This window comes from Cupressus sempervirens, chromosome 2 (assembly GCF_028749045.1).
Source record: "Cupressus sempervirens isolate cs-2001-9-10 chromosome 2, ASM2874904v1, whole genome shotgun sequence".
Lineage (NCBI taxonomy): Eukaryota > Viridiplantae > Streptophyta > Pinopsida > Cupressales > Cupressaceae > Cupressus > Cupressus sempervirens.
In genome coordinates, this window is record NC_143119.1 from 291,614,885 (window position 1) to 291,629,422 (window position 14,538).

The window sequence follows — 14,538 nt, forward strand, 5'->3', positions numbered from 1 at the left end:
TCATATCATCCACACAAATCCAATTTTGGCAATATCTTGTTCCAAAACATGCTAGCATAGATTCATCTCCACATCAACATCAAAGCATTTGGTGCATGTCATCCTTGGGCTATTGGCAATCTTGCATCCCTAAAAAGATGTTTGTTTGTTTTGTATTTCCAATTATTTGACAAACAAGTGTTTGTCCTTTCCAGATTATGTGAGCTTAGCTTCATATTGTGGACATATCATGGATCATTATCATGTGTGCACATAATTTAATATTACGTGCGGTGGAAGTTATGCTTCATCTTCTCGAGTGTTGATTTCCTTTGGTGTTCTTCATGTGATGCCTCGTATTTAATTTGTCAAGGTTCTATATTTAAGATTTAGCTTATGTGCTCTTAGATTTAAACAGGTAATTAATGCACGTGGACCTATATCTAAGGTCGCACAAGGTTTTATGATGTTTTATAATGTGTCAACCTATATTTGGTCATTAATTTATTAAGGGTCAATCTTATATTGTATAACATATATCCTTTATTGGAGATTGTAAACTCAAAGCTGACATGTATGTCCTGGTGGCTATATGTGTAATATTATTGAGTCTTAGAAAGCAATCAAGGAGTATTCTTAGTAGAGCAAAAGGATAGCTCAAGAGTTGTAAGTTTTCTTTGTAATATGGAATGACTTGGTTGTAACTAGGAAGGCCTTACAAGTAGGCATGCATTTGGTTCATTGGATGTAATTCAAGATATGTTGTTAATAAATAGAGTTTGTTTCAATTGTATCTTGTTTACTTCTATTGTGTTATTGTTGGGGGCTTGGTCATCTCCTTTGGGGATACACCTACCTTGTATTGCATAATTGTTCTTTTACCTCAGGATCCAAGTATTCCTTCTACTTTATCCCATGAAACCCTTTCATCTCAAGATTCAATATCCCCTCCTATTCTACCTCAACAAAACATTTCTAATATAGTCAAGGCATTCATTTCATCAAATCTAATAATTCCCTTTTATCTCAAACATCAAATCACTCCATCTCATAATCCCATTCCATTTCAAGAGAAAAGTATCTCTGGCCCATTGCATGATCCCCTACTACCTCAAGAGCTACTCATTTGTTCCACTCTATCACATATTCTTCTCCAAAGTCAAGAACAAAGTATTCCTTTATCTTCATGTAATGATCCTATTCCATCTCAAGATCCCAATATCCTTATAATCCCTCTCATAGCCTCAATCCTCCATGTAATTCTAATCCAACCATTCAAGCCATCTATAAATATCATACATATAGACTTGGATCCTCCACCATTACCAATATAACTTCCTCAAGATATAAAAATAAATCACTTAAAAAGATTAAAGTCTCTAATGTTTTTATTTTTTTTTCTAGATTTCATTGTATATGTTTATTCCATTAGCATTTTGGATCACCATCTATAATCCATCATCAAGATGATATAGCTAGGCATCCTCTTGATAATGGGTTAGCAAAGGGTGATCTGAAACATTGATGCACATCAACATATTATGTCATCTTATGATAGATCACAAAGTGTAAACTAAAACATTGATCTAAATCAATATACACAATCAAATACAGAAAAGCAACATTAAAACAAATCAACCGTCAATAGAAATTAAGATTATATAGAATAATGATATTTTAATAAATAAATTAAGTTATAATCTCTTCACTATATTTTCCTATTCTCTAAACTACCTTTGGAGTGAAAGTAAAATTAGAGACTACCTTTAGAGTTAAAATAAGAACAATAGAACCTTGAAAAACAAAAGATGTAAAGAAAGTTGTTGCCTTTCAACTAATAATAAGATTATGCTTAATGTTTAACTAATGTTTCACTTACAAATGCTTATTTCTTTTGGGTTGATCATTTTATTACTTGATAAGTAAGAGATATTTTCCACAACAAGTCAAATTGTGTTATTGCTATCAAGATTCAATTGTGGAATTTTTTGAGTCAAACTTATTGACCCATTTTCCATGTGTAGTGGTTCACACAAACCTGTCTTTTGATGAGAATGAATGGAACACATACACTCATTGGATCTAGGTGATACTCACAAAGGTGAAGCACCACTTATTATATCACTGTAGTTAAGCATAATGATTTTAGTAGAACTGTTGTTCATTTGCCTTGGGGATTCATTATTGTAGTGGTGCTGTACTGCGCGTGATGATTGTATGACTAATATAATTTTTTTCTCTTTTTTCTTTTTATTTACTTATTACTATTGTTGAGCATTATGCCTATAATAGAACTATTGTTTATTTGCCTTGGAGACTGATTATTGTAGTGTTGTTGTGTCTATGATAATTGTACTACTACTGTGTGATAATTAAATGACTAATATAGATTTATTTTTCTCGTTTCGTCTTTTCAAACACAACTCCTGAAATGAAATTTTATTCACTTTATCTAACAGTATTCAATTAGAAAAATAATAGAACCACCACTAAGTAGTTAGTTCTCTCTTTCCATACCCAACTACTTTCTGAAATTTGTGAAATGAAAATTTTTCCCCTATAATCAACAGTATTCCCTTATTAAAGAAATAACGGGACTGCCTCCCAAGCTCTTTCAATGTTAAGGTTACCCTGTGAAAAGTACGTAGGAATCGAGCGTAAGTCGGCCATTGATTAAATTCCGTCAAGAGGACCACCTCCCAATTCTTTAAATATTATTTAGTCATAAATCATGTCTTCACACTGAACAGTACGCAGAAACTCAGGGTAAGTCGGCAATTGATTTGATAGCTTGGTAAATATTGAAGGCGAATGTAACCCATCTCTACAGAACCGGATTGTACAATGAGACTGAGGGCTAGTCGACTGAGGAAAGGTCGGCCATTGATTAGACAGCTTAGTGATCAGGAATCACTATTGGCGAATAAAACCCATCTCAGACATAACCCGATTGTACAACGTTGTCTCACCTTACACGACATAGACTGTCTGCCTTTTGCGCTATTCATGCATTGAAAACCCACGAATCTTCATAATAATAATACGAAAAAGGTAAAACTAGTTTTTAAATAATAGATACGTGGTAATCTATATGCACCCTTGGTAATCTATATGCACCCTTTCGAAATGTTAAATAGTTCTATTATTAATGCATATAAGTTGCCTGATAGACAGCGCCCCCACGAATCTACATAATAATAATAACAGCAAAAAAGTAAAATAAACTAGTTTTTAAATAATGTCAGAAACAAAGACATTCCACTAGCGGACAATGACAAGTCTAATTTTTTATTATCCAGATTTCCTAGTACTCGCTAATCAGGGGTCAATCATGAATTTAGAATAATAAGACCACTTATTCATACGAATCATGACATCATAAATGTTCCCCTGTATCTGATTGACAATACCACGTACTCACAATTTCAATTTCAGGCAGGCTTCATTATTTCCAGCTTCGTCCGTGCTGTGCGTAGCTTTAGCATGATGACCGAATTACTCTATTTACATTCATAGATCACACAGAAACTCGCCATTAAAAACTAATAAAATTTTGGCTGGCTGTGGATTATTTTAAAGGAATCCGAAAATATTTATCAAAAATGAAGGTTTGTAACCGTTTCTTAATCTCGACTTCACAAAACGACGCAGTAAATATATATTTTTATTGACCATTGCATCTGATATTGAAAATTTGTGCTGGCTATGTACAATTTAAAGCAATTTGAAGTATTTATTAAATATAGGGTTTTCCTTTCCTAGTTTCTTGATTTCAAGTTCACTGACAGACGCTGTGAATACATTATTTTCCAAGATTGCTTCTGTAGTGGGAAATTTTTAGCTGGATATGGATTAGTTTAAAGTAGTCGGGAAAAAATTATGAAATATGTGGGTTTATTTACAGTTATGAATCTCCAGATCCCGAACAGACGCCGCAATTAAAAATTTAAGGCCAGATCAGGAAAAGAATTAGCTTTCAAGCCAAATTACACGGTGATTTTCTCTTACATATCCTGCATCATTAAACATCTCCATATTTTATGTCGAAGAATTATATTTCGGATTTATTTTACTCCTGTGAAGCCATGCAATAGCCACTACCTACACCTATGTACTTAAAAGCTCTGTCCATTTCTTCAATCCGACTGATCACCAGGACAGTTACATTAAATGATAATTATAATAATCTGTACTTGCTCTAAAAGTCTTGCACGAAATTAGATTTGCTTGCAGGCAGGAAAAATGAATCATGTCAAAGGAAACCTTTCTATTTTGAAGATGCAGAGATCCAGAGGCATTTACTTCAAATATTCTAAAGATGCAGAGATCCAGAAGCATTTATTTCAAAATCGCAAAGATTTAGCTAAAATAAAATAAAATTCGAACGGAGCAAAAGAGAACTTGTAGGGCCGATAAAGACACTGGCAGAGCAAATGAAGACAGATTTTTAAATGACAAAAGAGCACTCAGCGCACCTTTTCTTTTGAAAGCAAAGATGAAGCCGACCTCAAATATTGCCTGGTGGAGTCTTCAGATCTGTCCAAGTCCAAACCTTTCTCGCCGTCGAAAAGTGATCTGCAAAATGGAGGTAAAATATGAGACGGCGCAGGCTGTCCTTCCTAAGATAACACCTTCCTGACACAAATGCCCACTATTAATGAAATCAAATCTCCAATCAAAGCCGAAAAAGGAGAGTAAAACCCTCACCAGTTGTTACTTGTCCCTGCTTTTCCTCCAGATTGAAATAACGCCTCCCCTAGATAACCCTCCAAACCCTGGCCTCTCCGATTTTAAAATATCAGGCAAACACGCGTCATGCTCCCATATATAGACAAAAAGGAAACCCCTCGAACACGACACTTAAACCTGGTTGATTGAACTCCTACTGCGGTTCGAACCCGCCACCGTAGATTAAGACGACAGCTATGCAAAGGCTATTTGCTTTAACCAGAGGTGAAGGTTACCCCTGCGCCGCCCACGAGTAATAATAACCGTTGACATTCACTCGTGTGGTTACTGAAAGCTTAACTATAGTTAGACCGAACGGGCAGGTGAAAATAGAATGGGGAATTGGTCTATTAGGAAAGAACGCGGAAAAAGCACTAATGATAGACTAAACTCCAAAAAGAGGGTTTTTAAAAATCTTTGGAGCCTTATCACTTGACTCTCTATTTTTTGGGGGAACTTCTACCTTTTACTAACTAGGTTAGAATAGTTTCGTGAATATGCTTATATATTGTTACTGTCATTTTCCAATGGGGTATTTAGGAATATTTATTTAGTCACTCGAAGTCAGCATGACATATTAGGGATCTTGTGGGGAAAAAATAATGGGGGGAAGCATATCATAGTGATATTATTATAGATTATATTAGTATATATAATTTTAATGGGATAGGCTAATCTCCGACAAAAAAGTATCGAAGATAAAACAAAGTCAAACTTTTTTTCCTCTAAATTCAGGAAAACACTCTAAATTTTTCTTTTTTTTTGCAGTTTTCAACTACAAACTATGCAGATGATGAAGATCAAACGCTGAATTTTTTTAAAAAAATCCATGATGTTTTCGATCTTTTGAAAATTGGTCAACTGTACATTTTTGTGGGAGGATATCCACATCCAATTTTAATTATGTTTTTTATTCATTTGTTAGATCTATTTGATTTGAGTGAGTGATTTTTAGTCCCTGTCTTATGGAGGAGACTAAAGTTTTCAATTGCTTGTGAAGTATTAGTTGCTAATTTGGAAATTGTGTCTTATTAGATAATAACATCCTACACTATAGTTTGGGAGATATCATGAAATTTATATGATGACATATATATAAATTAGTTTTTTTCTATTGGTTTTTGTTGTTTTTTTTTAGAGTCTTTTCTTTTCCTACAGAAATAAAATCTCAAATATTCGAGCATGACAATTGCTGTTTTTTCAGGTTGGCTAGGTGTCCCTTGCTAAAATTCTCCAAATATGTAATGGTTGTAGAGGAGCACAACTTGTTCAACATGTATTCTTTGCATGTGATGGGGTGTAGGTTGTTTGAAGAGTCTAGTGCATAAATTGTAACACCCCGCCAAGGAATCCAAAAGAAATAACCTAAAGTTTTACTAAGTTTGCCATGCATTTTTTATTTTTTTTTAAACAAGAAAGATAACATTCACATCAAACACATAACATGTTACATTCTTTAAAGATGCAATAACATACAAGCATCTATAAGCATACATAACAGGTTACATTCTTTAAAGATCCCATGACGTTGAATCACATTTAAATTTAATTAATACTAAGTCTAACAACTACCACATCCACATGAAATAATAATTTAAAAGTCCAAAGTCCATAATATACATTTGTTTTGAATGCCTCTTGGCAAATAAAATTCGGAATGCTCAATCATCCATTGTACATGTCATAGGGTATGAAAGGCTAAAAGAATATATATATGTAAAAAATAGAAATACATCATCCTCTTTGGATCCATGATACAAGTACAATAAAAAATAAATGAAACCATCCACCATACATGATATATCCATCCATCATAAAAGCTATAACATCCATCACGAAATATAACCATCCATCATAATGTTACATAGATAGAGTGAAATGAAATGCAGATAAGGAAACTCTAGCCACGATAGCAACAGACAAATCTCAATGGTAAGAGTGAAAAAGCACTACCACTCGACCATGTAGAACTTAAATAGCCCACTCCCACTACACTGAGGAGATAGTCTCAAGTCCCAAACAAGATATCAAACCAAGTATCAAAAATAGTCTCTAAGTCTAGGAAATCCTAAAGCAATCTAACTCAAAGGTTCTAAGATAGGTCGACATCTAATTCCCAGAGGCACACAAGACACATAGTAAACCTACTATATAAGCGAGTAAGTGTCATCGCACGAATCACATTGGAGTTACCTTGGCAGTTTCTTAGGACTCCAAGGTCCCTAGTGATCCCTATGCAGCCACTAGTATCCTCTTGTACTGATAAGGCATACTATGGAATGCAAGGTTGCAACCAAGCATTCTCTCTACTCCCATCCTAATCTGTACTAGCACTCGAGGCATGAGAAAAAACATACAATGACTCTTATTAGGTTCATTTTAATCCCCATTTAGTGTACAATGTTTTCACTTATTAAACAACTTACAATGGGTCACCCTTAGAACCACTTAGGCCCCCCGAGCCCCATTGCAAGCCACTTCTCGACACTACAAGTAGATAACCTACCCCAGGCTCATAAAAGTATAAATCAATAATTATATAAAAATCACCTCAATCATACACAAGTGACTGGAAAGCATCAAAAGATAATCCACAATAATCACATGAGTTCTCTATGAGCAACTAGAAAGCATCCCAAGATAAATCACAATACCCATCAGTTCTCAATGAGCAACTGAAAAGTATCCCAATAATACTGATCAATGACTCAAAATGGTTAAGTCAAACATGTCACAACACGACATCACCAAGATCAAAGCAAACACTTTAGTCCCATCAAGGCGACTGGAAAGTAACCCAAGTATAACTGATCGAGGACTCAAAAATGGTTAAGTCAGATATCTCATAAACATACGCATCAACTTCACACAAGAAGACTAGAAAGCAATAACAAATTGTAAATGCAAACATATCATAGAGCATACCATCACATTACAATGGTTGGGTATAAAAGATCGAGATCAAATCAGCATGACGTCACAATCACATAACCCCTGAGCCTCTGAAACGTCCTAAACTAGTCAACACTCTAGTCAACCCCATGTTAGATTGTGGTGACTGATCAGGAAAGTATTGTACATACTTCATAAATAGTGGGGTTTGGAGAATTTTTTTGGGCCGTAACCGACATGGTAGCCGACATATTATGGCCGACATATGGCCGACATGTTATAACCCTAAAGCGGTTTAATACTTGTATAAAAGGGTTTAGGGTTGGGTATTTTTCATGATGTTGTGATGCGAAATTGGTTCTTGCGGCGGTATTGAGATGTAAGGGATTACGGATTGTGATCAGGTTGTAATCACTGGATTGTAATAAGATCGGACTTGCTGTTTGGTGGATGTAGCCCAAGGATTGGGTGAACCACGTTAAATCTTGGTGCCTTGTGTTCATTTCTGTGTGATCTATTATTTTATGTTATTGGTTATATTTACATGTAGTTTTTATTTCTATCTGTGGTTTATCCTAACACCCCAAACCCCAAACATAGACATCACGCAGAAAATAAGACAATCTCACAGTTGGGTTTGATTTGAAAATACTGAGTTGAGTTAAACAATAAGGTTTCCAGTTTCTATTTTCAGTGTAAAATTCAAGTAGATAAGATTCATCGTTTACCCCTGTTATTTAACCCATTCTTTATTTCTGCAAATTGCATAATTACCTCTATTCGTTTTAAGTCAATTCTTCCAAAATAATCCAAGGTAATTATTTATTTAAATTATTAAATAATACTTATTGATATTAGAATAATAAGCTTATAATTTTATTAAAATCAATATTAATAAAATTAAATAAACTTAGAACTTAATTGAATGTCTTTCATTATTAATTAATCTTAATTAAATCATATTTAATTCAATTAGTTAATAATTCATATAACATATTCATATTAATGCACAATTTATGATTCTAATTTATTTTAATAATAATTTAATTAAGTATTCTAATTAAATATTATCAAAACTTAGTAATCTTTCTTTTACCCTCCAAATACATAATAATATAAATTAATTAAAACTTTTAATTAATTATTATTAAATTACTTAAATCCTTATTCTATCGATAAAAAAATAATTATTATTCAAACAATAATAATAAAAAATAATGTTATTATTATTAACTAGCATTTAATATTTAACACTTAATAAAATTTAATAACTTTAAAACATTTAATAATTTTAATATATTAAAAAATTTTAAAAATTTAATAATTTTAATTTAATAAAAAAATTTAATAATTTAATAATTTTAATTTAATAATATTTAATAATTTAAAACACATATTAATTAAATTTCTTTTTTTTAAAATTAATAATTTTATTTTTTAAAAACACTTACCTTGTAGTTGTTCAAGCGATAGGGTATGCTCATCCTAGCAATTCAGGGAAGTCAATACCCAGTACTTGCAACCTGCATAAAATCCACGCATGTACAAACATAATATTCTAAGCTAAACAGGCAATGGCAGGAAGTGGTGCATCATGTAGATCCTGACTAGTAGGTGACTACGACTCCCTTCCTTAACCACATCATAAACACCATACATAAAGAAAACAAACACACACACCATACACATGCAGTATGGAATAAGTATCCATAAGAAAACATGTATAATAATCCATCTAACTAATCATCATCAATAACTGAAATCACTGAATAATCATCATGCATACATGAAATGTAGAGTACCAAGTAATCTTATCATATACTAACTGAACGTAAAACAATATCTGATAATCTGAAAGTAATGCTACTAAACATCAAGCATAAAACTGGCCTAAAAGAGTTCGACAATGACAACATAATGTAAACTAGGGGCAGGCACTACATCCACCCCCCCTAGACTTAGGCTTAATCCTAGAAGCCTACAAGAATGGTAAAACTAAAGGACTCACTATTCGGGTCCCATTAGACCCTTTCCCCCTATAGGAGAATATGACTCCACTGAGAACACTACAACAATAATATCCGAGATTACAAGGTACTACGATAACCATATAACATACTACTTTTAGTCACTTAGAGCAATATGATTCTGGTTTAATAGTAAACTGAAAACCATATTGATCTAGCATTCATTCTTTTAACAAATAATGAAATAGATCCCCTAAACACTCTAAACAAAAGATCAACATCCCTAATCCATTGGAAAACATACAAGATGCTATAATAACCATAAACCCTACTACTGTAAAGCATAGATAAAAACCACATGTTTTGAAGACAAAATAAGTTTCATTTTTTAGTTTACCTAAATTTAGGTTTACACATAATTTTCAATTTTGAAGTCCAAGTGTTGAAGTATGAAAAATATACAACTAAAAGTTTAGGTTCTATTTCAGTTCAACTAGTTCAAGTTTTAGTTGAAATTGATATACATAATAGTTTAAAGTTTTTGTTTTTGTTCAACTAGTTAACACTAGTGGCGTTCCAATATACACAGAGCTCCCAATGTAGAAACTCGGGCTCTGATATAAATTCTCATGAAAGAAAAAAGTTAGAATCTAGACACATTATTAAAAAAATAAGAATATGTAATAAAAGCATCCCTTAATTGTGTTTTCTATTGTTCTATTAGTTGGAACAATTTCCATTATTTTAAATAAAACTTGAGTTTCTTTTGCTATTTTGTTTTGTCCAAATGCAAAATTTAGGCATAAAAAGAAATTGTGAATTGGTTAAGTTTACAAAAGTAGTTTAATTTTTATCGCAAGTCAAGAATCACAAAGCTATTTTTTACTTATGTTAGCTTATCCATCGTCATAGGTATTGCCTTTTATTGTTAATCAACTTTTTCCTATGAGATAAGTATTTAAAGAATCATAGGTCGCCTTTAGCACACTGTAGGATGAACACATTTTCCAAACCCATGAAATCATTTCTTTTGGCTCACAATGACTCAGTGTTGTTCTATGATTTTTCATTGTCTCTTGTTTCTATTTTTAGGGTTTGAAATACCAGGATTTTGTGAAACCCACTCAGGCCTGCATTGATGCTTTACCATATCATCACCATATTTTGAATGCACATATATCATTTTCCTTGATTTCTTTAAAAATTGAAGGTTTATCTCCTCAAAAATTTTGGGGCAAATGTGTTCCTCACTGCAATATTTTTATTTTTTCCTTTTCAACCTTTCCTGTTAATTCCGTGGCCTTAGAGCATAGAGGTTAATATCTTCAAAATTTGAGGTTTATTGTAATATTGAATGGGACTTTCCCAATATTCATTATTAATATGATTTGGTGAAAATATGTTCAATATTCTATTATTTTGATAGTTTCTTAAACCTCTTTTTTAATATTTTAACAAGAAAAATGAGTGAGCTTATAAGTAGCTTATTCTTGGAAAGTTGTTAAATTTGGTAAGATTAGATTTCTAGCATTTGCATTTCTATTGTAGACTAATTTTGAAATCTATTTAGTTTTTAAACCTATTGGGAAAATTTTGTTTCCAGTGATTAAGTTGAAATTTGAATGTGTGGCCATTAGAACTTGGTAAAATTGGACAAAATGTGAAATTTCAAGATTTTTTGAGAATTTTGTATGCATTTTTTTTTGTGTTTTTACCCTTTGTATAGATTACTTGTGTGGAAGTTTTTTGGTTTCAAACTATGGAAGGATTTGAGTCCCACATTTTCATTTTTGGAGAAATCTTAGACAAGGCAACTGACACTCGAAATAGAAAAACATAGTTTTAATTGTGGCTATCCCTATGTTGAGATCGAATTTAGAGTATTATTTTTTCCTAATTTGGATTATGCAGTGTGGTCACAATTCAATTATGCATAGGATGTTATTTGTAGGAAAATTTGATTGAATGTAGCTTTTACTCATTTCTTGTTCCATGCCAACATTCTATAAAGTTTGTCATCTAGATGCCAAAATAATGCCTACATATTATTTCTTTTCAATTATATACACTAGAAAATGTACGGTAGTGTAGATTTTTGGTGCAGATAAAACTAAGTACTAAATGAAAAGAAAAATATTCATTCTTGATATGTTTGAATGACTGAATTACTTTCTAATGTAAGCATTATGCCTTGATCTTTGCTTTTGACTTTTACTACCTGTTTGGATAATTATATAACTTCTAAAATTTAGAAAAATCATTATTTTTGGATGACCAAAAAGTGGTTGTAGTTCTTGGCTTAAATTCATTGTGGAATCTGGCTATATGTTACTTGGGTTAAATTGGTTGTGGAACATGGTTATCTATTACCTTGCAAGTAGTGAATGTGGTTAACACTTTCTCATATCTATTGCTTTCTTAGGGTCAATCTCGAAAGGAAAGAGCTATACTAGGGTTCCTTAAAATTTTATTTCTAAAAATGATTAAAGGGGAATTTTTCACCATCATAACTATTTTAATTTATAATTATACGATAGCCAATGGATGTGTTTTTGGCACTAGTTAATCTCCAAACAAACTACACTAAGTTAAAAAAAAATGTCAAACATTTTTTTTTTCAAATTCACGAAAATATGGTGAATTTTTCTCAAAAAAATTTGTTGTTTTTTATCACAAAATATGCAAATCATGAAGATCAAATGCTGAAAATTTCAAAAAAATCATTGTGTTTTCGATTTTAAAAAATTTGGTCAACAGTGCATTTTGTAGGGAGGATAGTCACGTCCTATGTTTTTAGTATTAAGAATAGCCTTCATAGAATTCCGTATGAAATGGAGAAACATAGGTATGACAGAAGTCTCACTGAAAGAATGTCACGAAAGCATTTATGTCATCACAAGGAGAATCAACTCTTGGTAGAGATTAAAAGGCTTCTTGAATCTTGCCAACAATTCTGATTTTCTTTTAGCATATCCAACAAGGATTGTAGTACTCATCTATAAATTTTTTTGTACTAAAGTTAGGTATGTTGGCCTCATTTCATTTTAAATGTATATTCATAAGTTGGTTGGTTATTCAATTTTTCAACTATTTTAACTACTTCCTTTTATAAAATAATACGGTTTGTATTCACCTCTAAAGTAGTACATAAGCTAAAACATGAGATATTATATCTAGAACAACTGAAGGAATTCTCTTCAGTCATATAAGATGATTACCTTGAGATGATGCCTTGGAAGAAATATTGAGATAGAGAAAAATAAGAGGTGCAAAGTACTCACACAATGAGCCTAATGATCATGACAACATGAATGGACTAAAAGCTAAGAAATGAGCAACTATTGATTAGCAAAATAATCAGCACCATAACAAGGAAAGATGTGAAGGTTTGTAGAAATTACAACATGGATTTGGAAGTCACATAACATCTAATTTATATATGAATCATCACCTATCTAAGTTAATCAAGAAATAATGATATTGAAAAGACCTCGCTGAAAAAAATTGTACTTGATCTTTGGTCAATGCACCCATCATTTATAGAGACCACATTGGACAACTTCTAAGGATAAAAAGCCATGTTAAGAGCATCATGAATGAGATTAAGCAACAATAAAAATGGGAATATGAGGATGTAATTTAAGGTCAATGAAAAACAATTATAATAATGAGTAGTGCTATCGGTCACAATAATTCATGGAGGAGTTATGATTAGTAATAATATGTATCATTAGAATGATAATTAGCAGTAGTATATTTTGAAACAAGCGGCAACATAGTAAGGTGTGATTAAAGTTCAACATATGTTTGTATAAGCAATGGAGAGTTTCAACTAGAGGAGGCAACCATTTGATTTTAAAAGAGTTAATTTTATAGGTTAGAAAATATTGAATTGAGAAACTACACCCAAAATATTCTATCACATTAATAAGATAATGAAGAACATATCATCATTTTCATATAAGTAGTACTAAAAGGAGTTTGGAAATTGGAGTTAGTCCCAAATTAAATACAATCAAATATGGGACATTACATAATTCAATAATAAAATTTCATTTTTCACTAAACCAATTAATGGTATGTAATTGACCATATTGTTGTTATCTACATTAAAGTCAATCAAACCCTAGTGTAGCATAATTTTTGCCAAGTGCTTGCATGGTTTTAAAATATCTTCCTATTTATAATCACATTCTTTTCAGCTATCTCATAAGAATTTAGGAGCATCTATTCATTTCTCTATACTACAAGTCTCATTTGTTGGAAATAAGTTGTATCAATCATATTAGAATCAATATTTTATTCATTCAAAAGAACAATTTCTCTTACCATTTTGAGAGGTCTCGATTTGAATTGAGTGTGGAATAACATAACAATAGATTTTTCTAAAATTGTTTACCTTTTTCTTCTTTATGTGAATCTACTTTATGTAGATTTTTATTAAGAAAGTCTTATTCTTGGTCAATACTTGCACCTGGTTGATGATTCAAGGTAATTTGTTTCACATGGTGACAATAACCATCATAGTTTTAATGTTGCTTACATTTTTCCTTTAAGTCAATATAATTTGTTGTTAAATCAGTTGTAGACTTTTCAATATTGGTTGGTAAATGAAATTTCTTTTTTATTGTTGACTTGTAGGGATTTAGGTGCCTTTATGTCTCATTCTTTAGATTTAGTTTGTAATACCATTTGTATGAGAAATATTTGCTCAATAGATGTCTCATAATTTATAGATCAAGGAAATCAGAAAGTTGAATATCCAGATGGATCTTTTATGCTAAGATTACATAAAAGATCAATGTTATTTTCCTAATTGTTAAAGTAACTAAGATCATTTTTGCAAATGTAGAATCATGGCCATTGTTATTGATCATTTTCAAATGCAAATTTGGATCTCGTATAAATATGAGAGGAGGAGACATGTGTAGTGCCTCTCGTGTTTGCAGTCTATACCTTGTCTATTTTTTAT

General features: G+C 31.8%; 1 protein-coding gene across 2 annotated transcripts in view; it reads right to left on the reverse strand.

The window, feature by feature from the left end:
- LOC149572215 (fluoride export protein 1-like) overlaps window positions 1-4,776 on the reverse strand; it is a 53,748-nt gene extending 48,972 nt beyond the window's left edge. For both annotated transcript variants that reach the window (XM_089813472.1, XM_089813471.1), the window contains exons 1-2: window positions 4,687-4,776; window positions 4,455-4,554 (exon numbers count right to left, since the gene is read on the reverse strand). The gene's annotated coding sequence lies outside the window, so the exon portion shown is untranslated. The remainder of the gene's footprint in view (window positions 1-4,454; window positions 4,555-4,686) is intronic.
- Between the last annotated feature and the right edge of the window lie 9,762 nt (window positions 4,777-14,538).